This window comes from Silene latifolia, chromosome Y, assembly GCF_048544455.1.
Source record: "Silene latifolia isolate original U9 population chromosome Y, ASM4854445v1, whole genome shotgun sequence".
Classification (NCBI taxonomy): Eukaryota; Viridiplantae; Streptophyta; class Magnoliopsida; order Caryophyllales; family Caryophyllaceae; genus Silene; species Silene latifolia.
Genome location: NC_133538.1, coordinates 464,091,811 through 464,110,919, shown reverse-complemented (window position 1 = coordinate 464,110,919; position 19,109 = coordinate 464,091,811). Strand labels below are relative to the sequence as shown.

Here is a 19,109-nt window from a genome sequence, read left to right as displayed (position 1 = left end):
TGGTAATTTTACAGCAAAAGCAATAAAAAATCCAATATAGAATATTATTTCTAATGCCAAGGGATACGATTGATTAACTAATGTTTCCCAATTTAAGGTAGGTTCAATAGAACCATATAAACCAACACCCAAAACTCCCATTAATAGAAAAATGGAACCCCCGGCCGTATACAAAATAAATTTAGTAGCTGAATAGAGACGTTTCTTTCCTCCCCACATGGATAAAAGTAGATAAACAGGAATTAATTCTAATTCCCACATTATGAAAAAAAGTAAAAGATCTCGAGATGAAAATGAGCCCATTTGACCACTGTACATTGCTAACATCAGAAAGTGGAATAATCGGGAATCCCGAGTAACTGGAAAAGCCGCTAAAGTAGCTAAAGTAGTGATGAATCCCGTCAGTAAAACGGGTCCTATCGAAAGTCCATCTATTCCTAATTTCCAGTGGAAATCAAAAAAGTTGATCCATTTATAATCTTCGGCCAGTTGGATTAATGGGTCGTCTGGTTGGAAATGATAACAAAACGCATAGGTTGTTAGAAGTAGCTCTAGAGTAGATATGCCTATTGTATACCACCGAGTTGCCTTATTTCCTCTATGAGGGAGAATTAACATTAAAGAACCTGCAAATATGGGTAAAACGACAATTGTTGTTAACCAAGGAAAAGAATTCGTGGTAAAGACAAGATACACTTGGGCCAAAAAAACCCGCACCCGAAAAGAAATTTCTTTTCGGGTGCGGGTTTTTTTCAGTAAAAAATCCAAATTGAATAAATGGATTCAAATGCAATTTTCTGGGACGTATCAATAAGCTAGACCCATACTCCGCGTTGTTTCATGCCATAAATAAACCCGAACACTTAAAAAATCTGTTGGACAAGCGGATTCGCATCTCTTACAACCAACACAGTCCTCAGTTCTTGGGGCAGAAGCTATTTGTTTAGCCTTACATCCGTCCCAAGGTATCATTTCTAATACATCTGTGGGGCAAGCTCGAACACATTGAGTACACCCTATACATGTATCATAAATCTTTACTGAATGTGACATAGGATATTTAATTTTTTTAATTTCATTAAGTTTAATTTTCGATCTAGTTATAGTAAAGTAAATGAAGTACATATTAAAATACCAGACGAATCAACGATTTACCAGAATTTTTTGAAGATATTTACTTCTGGCTTGGATTGGCGACTTACTAAAAAATAAATAGAAAACGGGTCCAAAATACTTTGACTTCTTACATTTGAAATTTATTTTTTACCTTAAAGTTCGATACTTAATAATTTAAATGGAACTTCAAATTAAAATTTATATTTATATAGAATATAATAATAATATTTAGAATAAATAATATAGAGAATAAAAAAAGACTATTTATTCAATAAATTCGATTGATTGATACGAGTTGATTTTCTGTTACGATAAATTGAAGAAACAATAGCAAGCCCAATTGCTGCTTCAGCGGCTGCAATAGCTATAACAAAAATTGAGAAAATATTTCCTTTTAATTGGCGGCTATCAAAAAAATCAGAAAATGTTACAAAATTTAGATTAACTGAATTCAATATAAGTTCAAGACACATCAGAGCCCGAACTAAATTTCGACTCGTGACTAATCCATAGATTCCGATAGAAAATAAATAAGCACTCAAAACAAGTACATGTTCGAGCATCATTGATCAACTCCTTATCAATATAAATTTAGATTTAATGCATTTCAATCTGAACAACAATTAAACCCATTTGATTGACTAGAATACCATAAGTTCAAATAAAATTGACAAAATTTAAAGCAAAAAAAGATGTTGGTAATAAGAAATCAAACTAAAAGTTTATAAACGAATCCGAATAGAATTTAATGTAAATGTATATGATGGATATGATAAAATACTCTTTTTTATTGCTAGTTTTAAAAACGAATTATTGACGCGCGATAGCAATTGCGCCTATTAAAGCAACTAAAAGAATTATTGAAATGAGTTCAAAGGGAAGAAAAAAATCTGTTGATAAATGAATTCCGATTTGTTGACTAGTAGTTATCAAATCTTGTTCTAGAATCTGGTTTGATTTTGTAGTCCAAATAATACCATACCATGAGGTATTTAGAGTAATAATAATTAATGAAAAAAAGACTTGTACAAATCAACGAAGTAATGTTATCCCCAACAGTCCACAGACGTAAATTTGTGTCATATTCTGGCCCATTCATAAACATTACAGCAAATATTATTAAAACATTTATAGCTCCCACATAAATAAGGAGTTGTGCAGAAGCTACAAACTGCGAATTGGCGAGAATATAAAATAAAGATATACAAACAAGAACCAACCCCAATGAAAAGGCAGAAAAAATTGTATTGTTAAATAATACTACTCCTAGACCCCCTAATATAAGACCTATTCCCAGAAAGACTAAAAGAAAATCATGTATTGGTCCAGGTAAATCCATTATATAAAAAATAAGAGATAAAAAATCAGAATGTTTCATGATCTTATTGAATTAAACAGGAATAAAGATTCAAAATAACAACTATTTAAAACTATTACAGTAATCATATTTTTAATACAAACTTTTATTTTCACCAATCAATAGAATAGCGACTCATTAGATTTTTTAATTATTGACCAAGAAAAAAAGCTTTTTGAATTTAAATTCACTATTTATATTTAATTTAGTATTTTAAAATAAAATAAAGTAGCGTTAAAAATGGAGTTATTTAATAATTATTTTTTAATCCCTAGATTTTTATTTTGTTTGAGGTGAATTCAAAAAAGTTCGAATTGTGTAATCATCAGTTATTGGTATTGGTAAACGACCCAGAGCAATTTGATTATAATTTAATTCATGACGATCATAAGTAGAAAGCTCATATTCTTCAGTCATTGATAAACAATTTGTTGGACAATACTCAACACAATTACCACAAAATATACAGATTCCGAAATCAATGCTGTAATTAAGCAATCGTTTTTTTCGAATATCTTTTTCTAATTTCCAATCAACAACAGGTAAATCTATCGGACATACACGAACACATACTTCACAAGCAATACATTTATCAAACTCAAAGTGTATTCGACCACGAAACCGCTCTGAGGTTATCAATTTTTCATAAGGATATTGAATAGTTACAGGTAAACGATTGGCATGAGATAAGGTAATCATAAAACCTTGACCTATATACCTTGCCGCTCGTACTGTTTGTTGACCATAATTGATGAACCCGGTTACCATAGGGAACATATAGTAAATATCAAAATAAAAAATAAGATTTTGTTTCTTTCTCTTGTTTTAGACAAATAATAATTCTAGTGAGTATCAAATATTATCGTTTTTTTATAATGAAAGAAGTTGGGAAGAAGTTGTTAATAATAGATTACCCAAAGAAATAGGTAAAAGAAATTTCCATCCAAGATTTAATAATTGGTCCATTCTCAGTCTAGGTAAAGTCCATCTTGTTGCGATAGGAATGAACAAGAACAAAAACGTTTTCATTAATGTAATAAAAATACTAAATGTCGTTCCAAAGACTCCTTCCGTTTTATGTATTTCAAAAAACTCAGGAATGAATATATTTGGAATAGAAAAATCCCAACCACCCAAGTAAAGAACTGTTACAAATAATGAGGAGATTAGTAGATTTAGATAGGAAGCAACATAAAATAAACCAAATTTAATACCAGAATATTCGGTTTGATAACCTGCTACTAATTCTTCTTCGGCTTCTGGTAAATCAAAAGGTAATCTCTCGCATTCTGCTAGAGAAGAAATTATAAAAACAATAAATCCTATAGGTTGCCGCCACAAATTCCATCCTAAAATACCATATTTTGACTGCGCCTCAACTATGTCAACTGTACTTGAACTGTTAGATAATCATAGTCGACGATAAGATCACTCTTGTCATCGCTATTACAGAACCGTACATGAGATTTTCACCTCATACGGCTCCTCGAGAGCCATAAATAAATCTAAGGATTGATTCGATATTCTTTACGGATATCGTTGTAGGATAGATAAAGTAAAAATAAACCGAAAGCTCCGGAATTAAACCAATGGAATTCTGTCTGCGATAATAGAAAAGTGCTTCAGAATAGATCTCATCCTTTGACTGCCGCAATACTTTTTGAGTAATAACTTAATTCTTGAATAAGATACTCTTTTAATATGAATAAAAATAAAAATTTAACCTCATTTTTTAAAAAGATTTAAACATTCATTCATGATTTATGCCATAATAAAAATGACATTTCCATGAATATGGAATGTATATCTAAAAAAATAGTTTGTTTGTTAAAAATTTTTCGTCTATTTTTTATTTCTTGTATTCTTTTTTTTTTTCTTTTATTTAGGCTTAAAAAAGTTAAAGGATTACTTCGTTCCTGATAGTTATTTACTTAATGGGTGGATAGGAGCATACTCTGGATCGGAATTTTTGGGAGTACTGCTTGATAATTTCTACCAATTTAAAGCCTCAATTAGTATTTCGTTTATGTAAACTTAGAATAATTTAGATAATCTCTATTACGAATCCTTTGTGTACTTTGGTGTTCCTAATCATCCACTTCTTTTTACTCAATCTATATCATAATATGGTTGTTTTTATTTATAGTAAAAACTCCATAAAAAATTTTTTAACCCGCTTCAAGTTATAATTTTTAATTTATCTTGGGGATAAACAGTCTTGGCTGCTTATGTTTATTTTCGCTTCGCCCCTGTACATAGGAAATGAGATTTTTTTACGGCAAATTTATAAGCTGTTTTTTTTTTTGCACTCATCTAACTATCTGGTTTAATTTATCACTCCTAGAAGTGAAAAAAATAAGTGAATAAAAAATTAGGAGATCCATTTAATACGTTGCGTAGAAATTCAACATTTTTTCTTAGAAGCCTAAAAAGACGTATGTCTTAACGAATCACACGTAGAGATATTGATAACACACATAGAGTTAATGGTATTTCATAACTAATTGATTGAGCAGCAGCCCGTAGACCACCTAAAAAGGAATATTTATTATTTGATCCATATCCTGACATAAGAAGTCCAATCGGAGCAATACTTGAAATAGCGATCCATAAAAAAACACCAATACCGAGATCCGCTAGAACAAGATGATACCCAAAAGGAATTACTGAATAACTTAGTAGAATTGATATGACGGCTATAGAGGGTCCGATACTAAATAAACGTGTATCCCCTCTAGATGGAAGAAGGTTTTCTTTAAAAATAAGTTTTGTTCCGTCTGCTAAAGCTTGAAGAATTCCCAAAGGACCCGCATATTCAGGTCCAATACGTTGTTGGATACCCGCGGATATTTCTCTTTCTAACCATACAGTTACTAGTACGCCTATTGTGATTCCCAATACAAGAATCAAAATAGGGAAAAGTATCCATATAGTCCCATAAATCTCTTTTAAGGATTCCAATCTGTAAAAAGAGTTGATATTTTGTATTTTTGTTGTATCAATTATCATTTCAACGATCAACTTCTCCCATAATGATATCTATGCTACCTAATATTGTCATAATATCAGCCAATTTCATTTTTTAACTACCTGAGGAAGAATTTGCAAATTGATAAAACCGGGTGGGCGAATTTTCCATCTCCAAGGAAAAACACTCTGATCCCCTATCAAAAAAATCCCCAACTCCCCCTTTGGGGCTTCGACTCTTACATAAAGTTCTTGTTTCGACAATTCAAAAGTAGGAGACGGTTTTTTACTAATGAATCGATAGTCAAAATCATTCCATTCAGGATATTTTATCCTATCAAAGCGTCGAATTTCCAAATTCTCATAGGGACCCCCCGGAATTCCTTCTAGAGCTTGTTGAATAATTTTGATGGATTCTGCCATTTCACCTATTCGTACTAAATACCGAGCTAATGAATCCCCTTCTTTTTGCCATTGGACGTCCCAATCAAATTCATCATAACACTCATAATGATCAACTTTACGAAGATCCCATTGTATTCCGGAAGATCGTAGCATTGGTCCTGATAAGCCCCAGTTTATTGCCTCTTCTTCGGAAATAAAGCCAACTCCTTCAACTCGTTCTAAAAAAATAGGATTTCGCGTAATCAGTTGCTGGTATTCAGCAAGTCCCGTTAAAAAATAATCACAAAAGTCTAAACATTTATCTATCCACCCATAAGGTAGATCGGCAGCTATTCCGCCAATACGAAAAAAATTATGCATCATTCTCATACCGGTGGCAGCTTCAAATAAATCATATACTAATTCTCTTTCTCTGAAAATATAGAAAAAGGGGGTTTGCGCCCCAATATCTGCCATAAAAGGGCCGAGCCATAACAAATGAGAAGCTATACGACTTAACTCCAACATAATAACTCTGATATAGCTAGCTCTTTTAGGTACTTGAATATTGCCCAATTGCTCGGGTCCATTTACCGTTATTGCTTCTGTGAACATAGTAGCTAAATAATCCCAACGTGTTACATAAGGAAGATATTGTATAATTGTTCGGTTTTCAGCAATTTTCTCCATCCCTCTGTGTAAATAACCCAATATAGGTTCACAGTCAATAACATCTTCGCCGTCTAAAGTAACAATAAGTCGTAGAACGCCATGCATTGATGGGTGGTGAGGGCCCATATTAACTATCATGAGGTCTTTTCTTGTAGTTGGTACAGTCATAGGTTTTGTCCCAATTATTCTTTCCGGAATTCATTTTGACATGGATTGAAAAAAGTTCATCAAAATTCAAGATATAATAAATCAAATAATTCAAAACAACTCTTAAAATTAACGGGTTTTTAGCTCTCTAATGTTCAATTCACCGATTAATTCTTTATAACGTACTCTATTTTTCTTTGATAAATAAACCAGTAGGCGTTGACGTTTTCCTAGAATTTTTCGTAGACCTCTCTGAGATGAATAATCTTTTTTATGTAATTCCAAATGTAAAGTAAGTCTTCGTATCTTAGTGGTAAAACAGAAAACTTGAAATTCAACAGATCCCCTGTTTTCCTCTTTTTTTTTCATGTGAAATCGAGGATATAAATGCATTTTTATTCATAAATTCTTAACCTTCCTTACTCCTAAATATGAAATTTTAGCAATCAGTAATAATAATGCCAGCTTTTTAAACTGGTATACACATTTTCTTATTTTTTATTAAAAACAATTATGGTGATTCCTTTATAAATCTAATTGAATTGATACGTCATCAAATTATTATCGTATATCAGAATTGAAGCCAAGACGCGTAGGCATCTATTTATCTAGTAGATAATAGTGAATATATAAAATTTTCATAAATGCATTTTAAATCGTGGATACATACGTATTCTTAATAAACTAAAACGACTGCCATTATTAGTATCAAACCAATAACGATTCATACAGGCTAAATCTTCTAGTCGATAATTAGGCCAAAGAAAGACTTTATAGTTTATAACTTTAACTGTATTGTTTTCGTGCCTAAGATCTTTGTTTTCATCAAAAAATTTACTACAGTTTTGGATATGATTCCTGGTATAAGATACTGCATTCCTATACATACCATTATTATTACTTGAATTCAAACACATTAGAATTCTCCATTTTCTACGACGCCTAGGTGATAAAATAGTTTCAGGAACAAGTAAATCAAATTTATACCTTGGAATCCATTCATCTGGATTTTTCTTATCAATACTGTCGATGTTTCTTTTTTTATTTTTTTGGTGTTTACTTTTATGAATCAATGAAATACCTATGGTTTGGTACAAAATAAATTGTCCGTTGCTCTTTACAGACAGACGAATGGGTTCAATACTAAATATCCCCCTTTTTATCAATTGTGGAAGAGTTAAATCTTGCTGAATCAGCATTATATTCAGATTCATTTCTCTTCTTTCAATCGAGGATATTGTAATTTCTCTGGGATTTGTCAATCTAAGTAAAAGACAGTAGACTTTGATATTATTGAGCAATTTTTGATTCAAAGAACCCTCCCATCTCAATTGAAAAAGCAAATATCTTTTAAGGAAGAAATCGAGTTCTGCTTCTGTACTACTCTTGTTTTGTTTTTTTTTTCTACGACCTTTAATATCCGATCCTATATAATTTTCTTGAATATCTTTTTGGTGCTTTGAGATAACAAACTCATAATTTTTTTGAACATCGGAGCCGGAATCTCTTTGACTTATGACTTCTTTTTCGACTTGATTCCTATTCTCTAATTCCATAGATTTTATTTCATTTAATATTCTAGATGTTGTAAAAGGATTTGTTTTTTTCGTTCTATTGATGTTTTTCTTTTCGCTAAAATTATAAATTCCATTAAAATTTGAAAAAATTGAATTTATTGGTATAACCCATGGTTTCATTTTATATGCATTATAAAGCAATAAAAATTTTGGGAAAAGCAAAAATTCCAGATTCGATAGATTCGATATAGGATGACTTAGTAATTCTTCATTCATTCCCATCCAATCAAAAGATATTTTATTTATTTTTTTTTTTGATTTTTTTATTTCTTGATAAATTGTGCGGTAAAAAAGATCTTTCTTTTCAATTTTATCAACAATTTTATAATTTTTCGTTTCAGTCTTAGTATTTTCAGTACTCCTGCTACTAATATTGATCCAAGCCTCAATGGCCATTTTTTTTCTAAGACAAAAATGGATAATTTTCCAATCAAAATATTTTCTATTTTTATTTTTCTCGATATCCGGAATAATATTTATTCCTAAATAATTAGTAATAGGGATACTACACCACATATCAATTAATTTGTTTGTAGATATGTAATAATTATAAGTATAAAATAATTCTTGGTTTTTATTTACTTTTAATGGTTCGCCATAACTATATGAATCCTTCTTATCTTCATAAAAAATGAAATTATATGCTAAAATATTATATTTCTCTTTTTTTTTTAAATTTTCTTTTTGATCGAGCAATAAATAGTTTTCAGAAATTTTTTTATTTTTAGCATTAAGTAATTGGTCTTTTTTATCCGAATTCCTTTTGTTTTTTTGTAAATTTTTCTTTTCAACCTCACAATATTCAGTGACTCGATTGCGCCATTTTTGTAGTCCTAATTGCGACCATTTTAGCTGAGATAAATCATATTGATAATTACTTTTTAATTTTAACCAGTTTTTCCATTGAGTCCGTCCACAATTTTGAAATTTTTTAGGCTTTAACTTAGAAGAAGTTATTACTTGTGTTACAAAAGAATTTTTATTTCATTTTTTAGAAATAAAAACGTTCCGCGATATTGAAAGATAGACCTTAACTTATATAAGTATAAGTTGATAACTTCGGCTTGTGATAATTTATAAAATACATATGCTTGTGACAAAAAAGAGAAATCCGAAATAATCTTTGAATTCTTATTAATATGACTAACAAAATATAAAAGTGATTTTATGAATTGAATTGTTTTTTTATTTGTTTTCTCAACCCTTTCTTTAATTTTTTCATTATTGTCAAGGCGTTTTTCACTAAAATTCTTTGTTGATTCAAGACAAAATTCTATATTAATTCGGGGAATATTAATAATATATAGAAATAGATCTACGAATAACCTTTCCCTAAAAAATTTTTTAAAATAATTTGATTTACGAATTAATCGAGTCTTTTTTCTTTTTAATATCTGACCGAGATTTTGGGGTGATTCAAAATTTTTAGTACCATAATGTGTTTTGTTAGGCTGACGAATTAATTTTAGAGTTTTAAAAATTTTGTCTTTTGAAAATTTTTCTATTTTATTTTTTATTGTCCTTGTTCTATTAGCCAGATCCTTTTTTTTGTTCTGATACTGAATCTGAATAACTTGTCTGATTCATGAATCCGTCTTGAATGGATGATTCATGAACTATATTATTATTGATTGCCGAATCTTTTTCTTTTTTTATTTCAATGGATTCGTCTCTCAATCCAAATACTTGAATTGGACTTACCCTTAATTTTTTTTTTTTTTTTAAAAGTAGAAGGCTTTTAATAAAAATTTCATTTGGAAACAGTTAGACAAAATTCTAGTTTTGCTTTGAAAAATTTTAAAACTTGAACCCATTTCTTTGTAAATTTTATAATTTTTTTGTCGAGTTCGGTAAAAATAGGTTGAAAAAAATGGGGTCGTTTTCGGGAGGAACCGAAGGGAAGTTCAGTTTCCATTCCCCAAACTGTTAAAAAACAAAACTTATCTGTTTGATTTTGTTTTTTCATTTTATATTGATAAGAAGGTCTTAGCATTGATCTATGCCAAGGTTTTAGGCAAAAAGGAAATAGTATCTTTATCTGAATACCATCGTTTAACCAGTTTTTAGGAAATTCTGTTTTTCGATAACTGAACACCATTATAGGTACATTTAACATGCATTTCTTTCTTCCACTCTTGAAATCCTCGGACCACTCGGGACGTTGGAGTAAGAATAGACGACCTATATTTTTGCTATTATGAGTACAGGTAATCGAATATATTTTTGAAGAATTGATTGGGTTACTAACATCAAACCTCTTATTACTTGAGCAAATGGAATGGTATCCCAGGCTTCAGCTATTTCTATTCGTGTTTTTTCTTTGCTTTTTTCTTCATTTTCTCTTTGTTGATCTTCTTCCTTTTTTTTTCTTCGGTATAATAATCAGAAATTTTAAATTCTCTACTTTTTTCTATATAATTTTTTAAAATCCGTTTAATTAATGTTGAATGTATATTTGCTTGAAATAATTCCCAAATAACTATTTTACGTCTTTGAACCCGCTGTAGACACCTCAAAATGTCTACCTAGCCTTAAGGGTACCCGATGATGAGGCTTAAATTAAATGACTAAATGAAAATTGACAATGTTATAATTTATGGCTCTTTACGCTTATTTCCCAAAATTACTCAAAATGACCCAAAATAACCAAAAAAACCCATATTTCCATTTAATCCATTTTTATCCCATTTCAGACGATATTCTCATAAATGGGCTTAATAATAAGGTTCAATTAAGGCTATCCACCTTATTATGGATCAATGTTATACGTAAAAGGACAATTGGACTATTACATATCATAGTGGCTCGATTATCTACAAGAAAGCTAAACTAAAATTAACTACATAGTTAATAGCATAAACATTGTTGTAAAGCCCAGCCCATTTTTCGAGTTAGACGGCAATACATGATCAAAGGCAAAGATATTTGAGATAATTGTGTAAGACTTCGCACGTGAAGCCGACACAATGTACAAGGATTGAAGGTAAGAGATTAAGCGTAATTGGGAAAGACATATTAAAAGCAATTCTAGTCAAAATAGAAGAATATGGGAGGATAGTTGTGTACAACTAACAAAACATAGAAGCAGAGGGACTTGTTGGAGTTTGGACTCTACTTTATTATTATTTACGATCTGAAGAAACTACAATCTCCAATATGTATAAATACCATCTAGTCCATTCAAGACAAGGAGGACGGACAGACAAAAATAGACGACGAAAAATACAAAAGCCGTGAGACACAATACCGGACGCAGATCCCAGTATCCCACAAATTCAACACTTTCAAATCATCCGTCTCAAATACTCAATTCCAGTTTCAAATCCATCCTCACATTAAATTGTCCCAGTTTCTATATAAGCGCATAAGAGCCAATAATTAACGACAGAGTCGATCTTTATTCATAGTCAACATCCACATAGGCCTGAGGGTACCGACATCAAATAAGTTGTTTCATCTTGTCTTGTATAAAATTGTATAACTAATATTTTTATTGTCACTTTTCGTCAAATATATAATATTATAAATAAATAGTAGAGGCCGTCAGTTTGATGGGCGATCCGGGTGCCTAACACCTTCCCTGATCGTACCTTTACCCCCGAATCCGCAATCTTTGGTTCAGGCCGGAGTGACGGATCAGTCCCCATACCGGGGATCAAAAGGGGCCTTTTTTCCGTTAACTTATTTTTGTATGTTTTTTATAAAACCTCGGCGACTCCACTTATTACTCATATTTCAAAAAGGAGATTTTTCGGGGATCTCACGGTGGCGACTCACTGGGACTTATAAGAGGGTAAGACTTGAAATTTAATTGTGATATTATATATTTGACTAACTTTGTTTTTGCGCACGTGTTGACAATTTAGCAGTGTGACTTATAGCTAGTGCAAATCAGGTATGAATCAATTCTTTCTGGATTTTCATAGTAATTCGCCAAAATTGTATGCATCTGTCATGGCAATCAGCTTATCAGTACTTCTTTGTTTGTAATTATGGTTGGCACATATTTTAGTGGGGACTATTTTCATATTATGAGTTGATTTTGATCCCATCCCCTATTATGCATGCAATCCGTAATTTTTTGATGACAAATTTTATTATTTCTATTTAAAGGTAGGTTAAATTGATTTGCTACTCCGTTTTGTCTTTCATACAAGTTAAATCTCATACTTGAGTTGTATGTTTTGTCAATTGTATTATTATTCGAATATTTAATGGAAAAGACAAAAAAGGCATAGGCTCTCCGTAAAGCTTGATATTATGTCATCTTAAGCTACCCTAATTCACCCTCGGTAAGTATGTTGTATACTTAGAAGGTCCATTCGACCGACTAGGCCTTACACATATTTTCCACCTCATGACGTCGCGTTTTGGCAACTCGTCTGGTCCATATGACTGGGGGAGCACAAAAGCGAGAGGTACCTTCGGGTATTTTAATGTTGTGAGTACCCAATTTTCCAACCCATGAACCAAACCATAGATCCCGTAGAACCTTTGACTAGGATAATATGTATGTACATTGTTTTTTGTTTATAATCTCAAAAAATTTGTCATTTTCCGTGAGCCATCTGATCGTGTTAAAATTTTAACTTGCCTAATATTGTTAGTTGCGTCAAAATATTTCATTCAAATTTGAGTCATTAAGGTGAGCAATTGGGTTTCTGAGTAGCTTGTGCATTAATTAGTCACATACAAATAACTAACTATTAAGGTATAATATGAATTTTAGTATAAAAATTAGTTGTGTCTAATTTATGACTACTTAGTGTCTCGTTGCATCATTAGAGTAGTGTAGAATAGATCAACAATGTAAATAGTTACTTAGTTAGGCATTGGGCTGGCCATTAGCATAAAATCATGCATGCATAAGCATAAAATCATTAGTCTCATTTGCATTCAAGTTTGCGGTTTTATATTTTCAAAAATAAAATAAAAAAATTCCTTTCCTGGTCTAAAAAAAAAAAAAAAAAAAAAAACAGTGTCTTCTTTTCTCAATTTATTACTTTCTTCTAAAAAAATAGGGGTCTTATTTAAAAAAAAAAAAAACAGTTGTTGTTTTTGTTTTTACTTTTTTCCTTTTTTTATTCTCCATGATAATTTTTTTTTTTTTTAAACATAAAAAAAAAAAAAAAAAAAAAAAAAACTCAATTGTGATCCACGGTAGAACTCCACTTCCAAATTAATCTCTCAAAAGACGGTTCTATCACATAAAATGGTAGAATCAAATCAAGTTATAGTTATCAATGATTATGTACTCCCTTGCATACATATTACCTACATCAATGAGTTAGAGAAAAGAAGGACTATTTGAGACAGACCGAAAGTATATTGAAACATTATTAAAGAGGCCATGGCATCTTATTCTTTGACTTCAGTACTTTATCCACCGTATGTAACCCTTTGGTCTCTTGCCAAAAAGAGCAATACACGATAGAATTAGGGAGCACATGATTGGCAATTCCTTCTGGACGGACGTTTGTATCATGATCTGATCACCAATTTTACCACACTTTATAAATTATGTCATATAATACATTTGACATTTTATATTAAGTTAGGACCATCCAAGTCCTTTCTCACTTGCATATATATAAATGAAAACTAAGAGTAAGAACAAAAATGTCAATAGAATAAGAGAATTCACTCTTATAGTCATAAAATCTCATACGAGTGTTCCTGACATTACCTAAAAAAAAACACTAGTTTACATAAGTGTCCAATTAAGATAGGACCATTGTAGTCCTTTTTGAGTCATATAAATAAAAAAAAACGAGCATATGTCATTTTTATTAGCCACTTGTTCTACTTTTTATCCTTAACTAGTAGAATAGACTTGAAATACTTTAGGTCGTATCTTTTTAGTGTAGATCAGTCGACCTCTTAGAGTCAGCCTAAACGAGGGCGTGCACTAGACCATCTTTTCCATCTCTGTGGTGTGATAATTCCTTGATCGCCGTGTCTCTAACTAGGTGACCTTTAGGTTTGGAGATTCCATCTTTCTACTTGATTCGTTAATTTTCCATACTTCATGTGACTACTAGTTTAAATGAGCACAACTCTCTATTTACCAAATTTGTCAATTTTTCATATCTCAGATGACTATCAGATGAGCAAAAAAACTCACATGATCAACCATTTTAGCAAATATTGTCATCAATCCCATCGGTGCTTGAAAACTAGCTCAAAAATATTCAAACCAGATTTCTAATTCACTTGTGTCCAAACATACTAAATAAGACACGGTAGCGCGCACTCCGTGCTATTTTATAGGTGACCACTAGTCCCTTAGAATGAACTAAAGATGTGAGTCCAATTACCAATACAAGCTGAAAAATACTCACACCAAAAACTCTCACAATAAGTCAACAAAAAATTCCAATCAAAGTTGCACTTCAGTGTCAAAAGACTCAAACAGTCAAATTTGCAATCAAATCCAATGTCAAAAGACTCAAAAGATCACAAGACAAAAAAATCCAGCAAAAGATGCAATTTAATCCCGTATCAAAAATCTCAAAAATTCAAAAGACAAAAAAAAGAGTTCCAAAAAAAAAAGAGACAAAAAATTTCCAGAAAAAAAAAGAGTTCCAAAAAAAAAAAGAGACAAAAAATTTCCAGAAAAAAAAAGGTTCCAAAAAAAAAAAGACAAAAAAAAAGAAGCTCCAGTCCAATTTGCAATCAAATTGCAGAGTAGTCACTTTTTCATCTCTCAGACGAGTCAATCCGCAGTTACTTTGTCTCCATACCTTTTGGGACGATCCTTTCATTCACTTAAGTGAGTGAGAGAGGCACACAGGTCTCCAGTGTCTTCTAACACCATAGACCCTTCTACTCCATTCCATTTATCACCCTCGTTTAGCATCTAAGAATTCGGTGGATGTACACTACACTTATACGGTCACAAAAGTATTTTATTTCTATAGTATTAGTTTCGGGTAATTAGCCGAGCTTGTTACTGTAAAGAGGGCAAAACTCACTTTACAATATGAATCTCAGAATCCAAGGCAAAAAAAAATAAGAAAAATTTTTGGCACAATCACGGCCCATACAAGGTCGAAAAAAAAAAAAAAACTTTCCAGCAGCAGTAAAAGACAAACAGAAAACAGCAGCAGCAGCACTCTCTTGTTTTACAGTATAAATCTCAAGTTTAAAAAAAAAAAAAAAAGCTAAATAGAAGCCTAATCAGAACCCACACCAGGTTGTCGAAAAACCACGACCCACACCAGGTCGAAAAGAGGAAAAAAGGAAGGGGGAAAACAGATGTCTGTGAGACACTAAAAAAAATGAGAGGGCAGCAACAGTATAAGACAAAACAAAAGAAGGAGAACAAAGAGCACAGAGCAGTAGACTGTAAAAAAAAAAACAAAAACGAAAGAAAAAAAAAGACCCCTCTCAGGTCGTGTAAAAAAAAAGCAGCAGTTAAAAAAAAAAAAGAGAAACATAAGCCAGTAACTCAAAAGGAAAAAAAAGGTCTCGATCCCTCTGAGGTCTTAAAAAAAAAAAAAGGAAGCGAACAAAACAGAAAAGGAAACGTAAATGAAAACCCACGGCAGGTTATTAATATAATTATCGCTCCCAGCTAGAAGCTTTCCAAATGACAATTTCAAAAAAAAATGAATGACAACTAATCTGAGAAACAATCAAGACGACCCATACCAGGTCGAAAAAAAAAAAGAGAGAGAAGAAAGCAACAGAAGAAACAGGTGTGTTAGCTATGTGACTGCTGCGTGACTGACATAGGAAAATACGAAGTAATGGGGTGACATAAGTAACAGGGGGCTATCAAAACACAGAGTGGAGAGTTTCAGCTAAGGCCAGGGGCATAAGTAAACACACTCAGCGCATATGTTTGACTACATTTAGACGACAACCCTGACAAAAAAAAAGTTATAAGGACTTACAAAGCAATGACGATTCAATAGGCATAACACCTAAAAAGATAGGATTAGAATACTCCGTCCCTTTCCCGGATCATGCTCAATAGAACGTTTCAATTTGAAAAGAAACCGGACTAGTAACTCGGTGTGTCATGCGTCTATGGTCTGTTTTAGGGAAAAATGCATGGTCAGTTAGCTAGTGTAGTCTTTGTTGTCGTAAGTAAGTGAGCATCATGCATCAGCATATATCATTAGCATTGTCAGCATACTATGTATACATCATCAATACCATAAATCGTCTGCATTAATGTCATAATTGTGCAATCAGTTCAAGCATATTTATCAAGCACACTACTTGATTCGTAAGACCAGTGAAAAAATAAACTTGGTGTTAATACCCAGCTTGGCCATATTGTCAAGCAAGAACTCGATTTAAGAAAGAAAAATAAAAAAAGAGCATAATTTCAATTCAATTCAATTCAATTATCAGTCAAGCACACAACTTGATTAATGACCAGTTAGAAAATGAAGCACAGCAAAAAGACAAGGTGAAATCAGTTAAACAAAAAGGCGGAAAAGCTTACAGTTCGAATCAGAGCTTAGCACTCAGAATGCAAAATCCAGTCAAGCAAATCATGACCAGCAGGTTTGTCGAGTCTCCATTGAAGACGGCTACTCTGACTGATCTCATCCCACATCAAGAGACAAAAGATTCGACGATGCTCCTTCATCAATTAACTTGTCGCCAATCGGGGGCTCGAACCATAGCTACGATGGTTCATCTGCTGCAGATTTAGTCCCATATCAGGATATGACGTCTGAGCAATACCGAAAAGTTTTCAAAATCAATCGACAAAAAAATGAAGCACTTACTTCGACAGTGTTCCAGCCATCGGTTATTTGGTCGCCAATCGACATGCCATATGACGGCCACGGCGGCGCAACCCACGCTGATTTCATCCCATATAAGGATAATTGAATTTATCAACAACAGACGAAATTTAAGAACAAAGAAGAAAAATTAATTCATTCACAAAGTGATGACTGATTGGAGCTTCCCTTAGCAGCAAAGGAAAAAATCGGTCCAGAAACAAAGTAATGGCTGTTTGAGGTTTCAATTTTGTGAGCAATAATGAAGGAACTGATAGAGAAAATCAAAAGGCAAGGGGACAATTTAGGCGTGGGATTAAACAAAGGAATAAAAATGAGATTTCCTGGATAAGCTTTCACGTAATGGATGACGCATTAAATGGTCTACCTCGATTTCTCAACCCGTCTTTTAATTAACCATGTTTGACGCGTTCGGTTTTTACATATGCTCTATTTTAACCAGTTAAACTCACAAGCCTATTTTGCGAAATAAAATTTTGCAATTTTCAAATCCTTTGGTCGGCGGGCCCTGACACGCATCTAAGTTTGTAAAATAAAATTTTACATTCTAATCCTTTTTCAAAATAAAATTTTGAAATTCCTCGGTCGGCGGGCTCTAACACGCAATCCTTTTTCAAAATAAAATTTTGAATTCCTTGGTCGGCGGGCTCTAACACGTAATCCTTTTTCAAAATAAAATTTTGAAATTCTTCGGTCGGCGGGCTCTAACACGCAATCCTTTTTCAAAATAAAATTTTGAAATACCTTGGTCGGCGGGGCTCGACACGCGTCCTAGTTCATAAAATCAAATTTTGTGTTCTAATCCAGCTTCGTTCACCTGCGAAGTTAAGCAAATCCGGTTTCGTTCACCTGCGAAGCTATGCAATCTCATTCCGTTCACCTGCGGAATAATCCAGCTTTGTTCACCTGCAAAGCAATCCAGTTTCGTTCACCTGCGAAACTAACCGATCAACCGTTCTGCGAAGCTAAACAATTTCACGTTTTGTTCACCTGCAAAACTAAGAAGCATCCCTTGGTCGGCGGGCCCTGATACGCAACCGAGTTCGGGAAATCAGATTTCACGATCTCATCTTTAAGCTAAACAAAGTTTAGCTATACCAGATACAGATTCCAGACCGGCGAAACAAAGTTTTGTCATGCCAGCTTCCAGTCCAGTCATAAAACAAAGTTTTATGATCCTCTATATCCAGATCGCAGCTACTCCAGACAGGTAATATAAGAGGCCCAGGTACGTTTCTTATCCTTTATCTGTCCCGACCGGACTACTTTGACCTTCGTCTTACTCAGACTCGGTCAAAGTGGGGGCTTCTGTAGACACCTCAAAATGTCTACCTAGCCTTAAGGGTACCCGATGATGAGGCTTAAATTAAATGACTAAATGAAAATTGACAATGTTATAATTTATGGCTCTTTACGCTTATTTCCCAAAATTACTCAAAATGACCCAAAATAACCAAAAAAACCCATATTTCCATTTAATCCATTTTTATCCCATTTCAGACGATATTCTCATAAATGGGCTTAATAATAAGGTTCAATTAAGGCTATCCACCTTATTATGGATCAATGTTATACGTAAAAGGACAATTGGACTATTACATATCATAGTGGCTCGATTATCTACAAGAAAGCTAAACTAAAATTAACTACATAGTTAATAGCATAAACATTGTTGTAAAGCCCAGCCCATTTTTCGAGTTAGACGGCAATACATGATCAAAGGCAAAGATATTTGAGATAATTGTGTAAGACTTCGCACGTGAAGCCGACACAATGTACAAGGATTGAAGGTAAGAGATTAAGCGTAATTGGGAAAGACATATTAAAAGCAATTCTAGTCAAAATAGAAGAATATGGGAGGATAGTTGTGTACAACTAACAAAACATAGAAGCAGAGGGACTTGTTGGAGTTTGGACTCTACTTTATTATTATTTCTGATCTGAAGAAACTACAATCTCCAATATGTATAAATACCATCTAGTCCATTCAAGACAAGGAGGACGGACAGACAAAAATAGACGACAGAAAATACAAAAGCCGTGAGACACAATACCAGACGCAGATCCCAGTATCCCACAAATTCAACACTTTCAAATCATCCGTCTCAAATACTCAATTCCAGT

At 32.6% G+C, this 19,109-nt stretch overlaps 1 long non-coding RNA gene across 1 annotated transcript; it reads right to left on the bottom strand.

Moving 5' to 3' along the window:
• Positions 1–15,991: 15,991 nt before the first annotated feature.
• Positions 15,992–17,298, bottom strand: LOC141627162 (uncharacterized). Its single transcript, XR_012536721.1, has 3 exons — positions 16,968–17,298; positions 16,679–16,879; positions 15,992–16,259 (listed from the first exon to the last, which is right to left on the bottom strand). It is a non-coding gene; the product is annotated as an uncharacterized LOC141627162 (long non-coding RNA).
• Positions 17,299–19,109: the final 1,811 nt, after the last annotated feature.